The sequence below is a fragment of the Galeopterus variegatus genome, unplaced genomic scaffold, assembly GCF_000696425.1.
Source record: "Galeopterus variegatus unplaced genomic scaffold, G_variegatus-3.0.2 Scaffold3753, whole genome shotgun sequence".
In the NCBI taxonomy this organism is placed as follows: domain Eukaryota; kingdom Metazoa; phylum Chordata; class Mammalia; order Dermoptera; family Cynocephalidae; genus Galeopterus; species Galeopterus variegatus.
In genome coordinates, this window is record NW_007729864.1 from 178,003 (window position 1) to 185,501 (window position 7,499).

Consider the following 7,499-nt stretch of genomic DNA (forward strand, 5'->3'; position numbering starts at 1 on the left):
ATAATATCTTCAGTTCAGAAGAAAAAAGGTCAGGAGAAGATTGCTTGGTAGAAATGAAAGAATCAAGCAATAGAATAATTGTCTAGTGAGAGACATAAATATTCTCTAGTGGGTGCTTGAAAAATGAAAGTCTACAGTCAGAGGAGGAGTTATTATAGTTTAAAATATAATCAATGAAACAATTCCAAATGATTACAAGGTCCAGGTATGATCACAGGAATGGGTAGCTGAATGAAGGGGAAATAGTTATCATTAAAGTTGAGGGCATCAAGAAGCTAGAAAACTTGAATGTTAGGCTTATCCACATGGACACTGACAATTTCCAAGATGATGCCAATTTACCCATTATTCCAAGAATGAGAGCATGTGAAGATGTCAAAGGTGTAGTAACTCTCAAAAGGAAAGGGTCTTAGCCTTTGAGTGCAGCTGTAACAAAATACTGGGTAATTTATAAACAATAGAAATTTATTTCTCACAGTTTTGAAGGTGGGGAAGTCCAGGATCAAGGGAACACCAGGTTTGGTATCTGGTGACACTTTGTGTTGCTGTGAAGAGTCACCACCTACCAACAGAGACCTCACCAAATGTGTTCCATGGACTTTGGATTTCCCAGCCTCCAAAACTGTAAGGAATAAATGTTATTTCTTTATAAATTATCCAGTTTCAGGTATCCTGTTATAAGCAACAGAAATGGACTAATACACTAAGTATCTTACATTGCCTGAAACATAAATAGTTATTTAATAATCATTTGTCAAATGAGTGGGTGAGAAAATTCTTCACTTAACCAGGCTTCAGCCTGCATCAGCTTAAAGTTGCCAAGAGATAAGGTCCACAGCTAACAATCTAAGGCCTTTAACTGTACCATTCTCAGCATCCACATCTTACCCTCTGACTCTACCTTGAGACTCAGGGCCATCCCACATGGAGCAACTATAGTCATCCAATCACACTAGGCATCACATAGTTTATGCTATACGAAGTTATTACGCCTCCCAGAATGTTTATGGTTAAACAGTTTCTAGAGAAGGATAAAAGGTCACTTGCAAATTAACTTGCATAGCCAGGAGCAATCAGTTTCTGGCATAAAGATTTCGAGGCAGTTATCATGTAAAGCATGGCCATCTGAGCAGATTGTCACGTAGGAGCAGTCTCACAAGAAGGGGTGTGGAGCTTCAGGCCCCCAACACACATCTTACCCTCTGACTCTACCTTGAGACTCAGGGCCATCCCACATGGAGCAACTATAGTCATCCAATCACACTAGGCATCACATAGTAGGCATAATTGACCAATAACCAAAATATATTTCTCCAATACTCTTATCCTCATATTGCTCCATTATTTCTTTCCCTCCTATACCCATAGTCTCTCTGCATACCTAACTCATAGAATGTTACCTCCATCCTTAATCATAACTAAGACATGGCTCTGGCCCAAGACCAGCACTTCCCCTGCAGCCTGGTTAAGGCGGTTGACCGTCTCCCAGCCTACATACCTAAAGGTGGATAGGTGAAGTTAAGATTTTTCTGAGCAAGAGCAAGCTAACCTGCTCACTTGCTCTCCTTATAAAGCTATCAGAACCACACGCATTACCACCCATTAAACATCAACTTATCATTTCATGAATGATCAATCTATTCACCAGGGCATGGTCCTCACAATCTAATCACCTCTTAAAGCTGCACCTTTCAATTGCCGTAATAGGATTTCCCACCCTCAACACTGTTACAATGGAGATTAATACATGAACCTTTGGGGGACACAATTCAACCCATAGCACTTAGGAACACAGAGATGAATAATACAGGATCACTGTGTTTGGTATGTAAACAGTTTAGTGTAAGAGAATGATAAATTAACACAATGTAGTATTAAAAGTTTAATGGAAAAGCATATAAGAGTGGATGGGAGGGGTACATGCCTCGTTTGAGAAGATCAAGGAAAGCTTCGTGATTGAAGTCTTCATTCCAAATAGCTTCCCAATTAGCTTCCAGGTAACTATCACCTTCTGTTATGGTTTGAACATTTGTTGAACTTATGTGTTCAAAAAGTCTGCAAAAAGTAAGTTGTTATATATTTTTGCTTTCATCAGAAAGGGGAAGATTACATGATTGAATGTCCCCCAAACACATTGAAACTTGAATTATGTCCCCCAAGTTGTATGTATTGGAAGCTTGATCCCCACTGTAACTGTTGAAGGTGGGAAAACCTATCATGGTATTTGAAAGGTAGGACCATGCCCCAATAAATAGATTAATAATGGTGGTTGTGGGTGTGGTGCCGAGGGCTTTAAAAGGGGAGCCCATAAGGAGCTGTCTCTTTCTGCTCCACCATTTCCTGCCATATGAGACCCCTGCATTGCTGTAAAGCCACCACCAAAGAAGACCCTCACCAGATGTGTTCCCTGGACTTTGGGCTTCCCAGCCTCTGAAACTGCAAGGAATAAATTTCATTTTCTTTATAAATTACCCAGTTTCAGGTATTTTTTCTATATGCAACAGAAATGGGCTAATACAAAAAAATACTTGAAAATGTGGAAGCAGCTTTGAAACTGCATGTTGAGGGAGAGATTGGAAGAATTTGAAGGAGCAAGCTAGAAAAAGACTAGCTGCAGGTGGGAGTTTAGAAGACAAGAAAACCAGGGAAGATTTAAAATGGTTTAGAGTCCGGTTAAATGGTGGGGAGCAGAACATTGATAGAAATATGGACAGTAAAGGCCATACCGAGGAAGTCTCAGATAGAAATAAGAAGTTTTTTGGAAACTGAGGCAAAGATCACCCTTACTATGAACTGGCAAGGAACATGGCTAAATTCTGTTCATGCCCAAAATTTCTATGAAAAGTGGAACTTTAAGGTGCAAACCGAGGGTATCTGGCAGAAGAAATTTCTAAGCAGCAAAACATTCAGGAAGCTGCATGGCTACTTGTAACAGCTTATGCTGAGTGGCAAAGGCGTGACATAAAGTCAGAATTTATAATTCAAAGGACAGCAGAGATAAAGATTTGGAAAATTTGCAGTCTGGCCATGTGATATAGAAGCAGAGAGCATTTTCTGGAGAACAATTCAATGGTATAGCCCAGTGACTGTTTGCTAAGGAGATTAGTACAGAAGGAAAGGATTATCACAAGCAGAGAAAAAAAAGACCTTGAAGGCATTTCAGAGACCCTGCAGGCTGAATCTTCCATTACAGGCCCAGAGGCCTAGGGAGACAGAATGGTTTCGGGAACAGGTCTGAGGTGTCCTCTATGGGCTCACTGCCCAGGGCCACCTTGGGATGCTGCTCCCCACTCCAGCACCCCAGTGTTTTGGGTGCTCCAGCTGTGGCTAAATTGGCCCCAGGTGTGGCTGGATCCACAGCTTTGGACAATACAAGCTGGAAGCCTTGGTGGCATCCATGTGGTGTTAAGTCTGCAGGCTTGCAGAATGCCAGAGCTGTGAAGGCTTGGGATCTTCCACCTCAATTTTAAAGGATGTATGGAAAAGCGTGGGGGTCCAAGAAGAGATCAGCATAGGAGTAAAGTCATCACAGGAAGCCTTCACTAGAGCAATGCTGAGCAGAAATGTGGGATCAGAGTTGCAGCACAGAAACCCATCAGCACCATGCCTAGTGGAGCTGTGAGAGCAGAACTGCCATGGAGACCCCAGACCTGTGGAGCTACCAGCACACAATGCCAGCCTGCAAGCGCTGAAGCATGACCTCAGACCAGGAAAGCCATAGAAGTGAAGGTGCCAGAAGACTTGGGGACCCAACCCCCACAACAGCATGCAGAGAATGTCAAACATGGAGTCAAGGTACATGATTCACCAGCTTTGATATTTAATGCCTGCCCTGCTGGGTTTCGGAATGCTTAGGACCTGTTACCTCTTTCTTTTGGCTTATTTCTCCCTTTTTGAATGGGAATATGTACTCTATGCTTTTCCCACCATTGTGTCTTGGAAGCAGATAACTTGTTTTGATTTCATGGATAGGACCTTGAGACTTTGGACTTTTGAGTTGAAACAAGACTTTGGGGATGAAATAAGTGTATTTGTATGTGAAAAGGACATGAGTTTTGGAGTGCCAGGAGTGGGATGCTGTGGATTAAATGTCTTTCCCAAACTCATTGAAGCTTAAATTCTATCTCCCAAAGTTCCAGATATTGGGAACTTGGCACCCACTGTGACTGTTGACAGGGTGGAAAATCCTATTATGATAATTGAAAGGTGGGGCTTTGAAGAGGTGATTAAGTTGATGGTTTAATGGTGGTCACGGATGTGGTTCTGAGGGCTTTAAAAGTCTCTCTCTCTGCTGTTTTCTGCCATGTGAGACCCCTGCATTATTGTAAAGCCACCACCAAAGAAGACCCTCAGCAGATGTGTTCCCTGGACTTTGGACTTCCCAGCCTTTGAAACTGTGAGCAATAAATTTTGTTTTCTTACAAATTACCCTGTTCCGTTTATTTTGTTATAAGCAACAGAAACTGACTAATCTATTACATAAAATTGGGACTGCTTTGGAAAGCCTGAGATGGATGGTTTCTATGTTTTTGTACACCAAGCACTTGGAGAACACCTATTTTGTGTGACTTAGAGCAGTGTTATCCACGTTGCCTGAATCCTAATCACCATGAATAAACTGATTGTTAAGTTTCCTGACTATCACCTTGGAGAGCAAATTTGGAGTAGAGTGGTCCAGCAGTCTTAAGACTTCTTTTGCTGACTCCCCAACAATAAAATAGAAGGGAATAGAACTATAGATTTATCTGTATGGGCTTAGTTCTATGTGGCTTCTCAATTTAGAAAAGCTGTTCTCATGGCCCCCTCTTTAGGTTTGATTAACCAGATTAAAGTATCTCAGGGCGATACTTAACTTACATTTACCAATTTATTATACAGGATATAGTAAAGGATACAGATGAACAGCAAGATGAAGAGATGGATAGGGGAAGGTATGGAGGAAGGGTGGCATGGAGCTTCCACTCCCTCTCTGGGTGTGTCACCCTCAGAGACCTTCATGTGGTCAGCAGCCCAAAAGTTCATCAAATCTTATTGTCCAAGAATTTCTATAGATCTTGATCTCCAGCAATCCTTCCCCGCCCAATCTTTCCTGGAGGTTGGTAGGTGGAGCTGAAAATTCCAACCCTCTAATCCTCTAATCATTTGGTGATTTTCAGGTGACTGGCCCCATCCTGAGGCTATGTAAGGGACCCACTCATTAGATCCAAAGGGCTTGTTATAAATAACAAAAGACACTCTCATCACAATGAAATTCCAAGGATTTTAGGAGCTCTGTACAAAAATCAAATATTGTAGCAACAGATATTCCTACCACCCTTGTTACTCAGGAAATTACAAGGGAGTTAGGAGCTCTGTGCCAGGAACCTGGAATAGAGACCAAAATATATATATATATTTCTTATTACATACTGGGGCTGGCCCAGGCTGGTGCTCCTGAGAAGAACTTTGAGAAACAGCTCAGCCTCTGCCTGAAAAATGGGGACAAGGTGAGTATGCTGCCAGGTACCAGCACACAATGAAACAACCAGTGACAGATTGGAGGGCAGCAGATATATACCTGGGTAGGGCGACTCACAGGAAGCCATGGCAGGGTGGGGGCGAGCGATAAGGGCAACATGCAGATGAATCAGGAGATTGAGGCCATTTGTGGTGACTGGGAAGCTGCAGGACAGATCTGGGAGGACACCCAAGTGTCTGAGATACCCCCACCCCTTAAGGAAAGGATTTCCCTTTCCTCCAGGAGAGAGCAAGGGGTTTGGACTAAGTTGGAAGTTCCCAGAGTGTGGGAGGAAGGATGGGGTGGGTGAAGATGGGGGATGGAGGTGGTAGAAACAGTAGAAACCCTGTCTTCCTGATTAAATCCAGAGGCTGTAGTGGCTCAAGGGGAAGTGCATTGTTACGCAATCCAAAGTTAGAAGAACAAAAGTAAATTATGGTTATTGTTATATTTGTATGTAACTTGAATTTTATTGTGGCTAATAGAATAACATGTATTTGTGTTTCACTCCTGTATGTGAGAGGGGAGAGAGAAGGTTATGCATCTAGCTTCTAGAATTATGATTTTTAATACTTACAATAGCCAACATTTATTGAGCACTTACTATATGCAAGGTATCACATTTAATTATAGCAACAACTCTCAAGAAGATGCTCCTATCTTCATTTTACAGATGAGAAACAGGTTCAGAAAGGTTTATTAACAGTTTGGAAGTGATCGAGTTAAGGTTCCAACCCTGATCTATGGGCCTCTGAAAGACTCTGCTCCTAACTGCTTGGCTATATTGCTTTCCTTGTACCTGTAAAGCAAGGGATCATGATATCTGTACATGTCCTGCCTCGGGCGAGCTTTGATGTGTGTGAGGTGCTCTGATGTGGGAGACAGATGGTCACTGGCTTCTTGAGGTGGTTAAGAGGAGGGGCTGAGATTGACTCTACAGAGAGCCTAGCTAGCCTAGTCCTGAGGGGATCAAGTTCCTCTGGGGAGGGTAATGAGCAAGGAGGAGAAAATGTGAGGGATTTGAGAGGAAATAAGGAGGTAAAAAAAAATCTTGGTTTGTAATTCATGAGAAGGGGTTGGTCCTCCCTGCCAGTGGTGTTCTCATAAACCCATCTAAGGAATTTCCTTCCTTCCTTCCTTCCTTCCTTCCTTCCTTCCTTCCTTCCTTCCTTCCTTCCTTCCTTCCTTCCTTCCTTCCTTCCTTCCTTCCTTTTTTCTTTAGAAACTTCTTTAAAGAAGTATAAGGACTCTATTTCTTCATTGTGTTTGTCTCCCTCCCCAATTCATTCATTCTAAAATGTTGATTGAGGGTATTGGGTGAAATGGGAAGGCATTTAAAGGTTTTAAGCAGAGAAGTTTAAAATTTTACACTTTAAAATAATCACACTGGCAGGCTGGGAGAGAAGCAGCTCAAGTTTTCTTATGACCAACTCCTTTCCCATCCTCTGTGATTCAGGGGTAAAGGGAGAAAGGAAGGAAGAACTTTCAACACCTCCCCGCTTCCACTAACAGGATTTACCCCCGGTTAAATCTCAAGATTTCCTTGAATGCTTCTGTCCCTGCTCACTTTAGCAATTTACCTGACTCATTCTGAAATCCCAGCCAAATTTACCTTTACAGTGCCCCATTAGGACTCCTTGTGACCCGTAACAGAGGGCTCATTGTAAAGGTAAGCCACACATTTGTACTGATGTGTCAGTAGGTAACATCCTGTATCAGAAGTTTTAGCAAGGGCCATTGTGCACTGGAAGCATTTTGGTACATAGTGCTTCAGTGGAGAAAAAAGGGGAAGTTTTACCCATAGGCTGTTAAGAGAAGATTTTCCTTTGTTTTGGGGATACTTCTCTAGCTTATTGATGTCTGCTTAGGAAATCAACAAGCATGACTGCTTACATGCATCAACAATAATAGCTAGTGCAAATGTGTACTCCTTACCTCATGCCCTACATTGTTCCAAGCACTTTAATCATTTAATTATTATTACACTCTTCTGAAGCAGGTA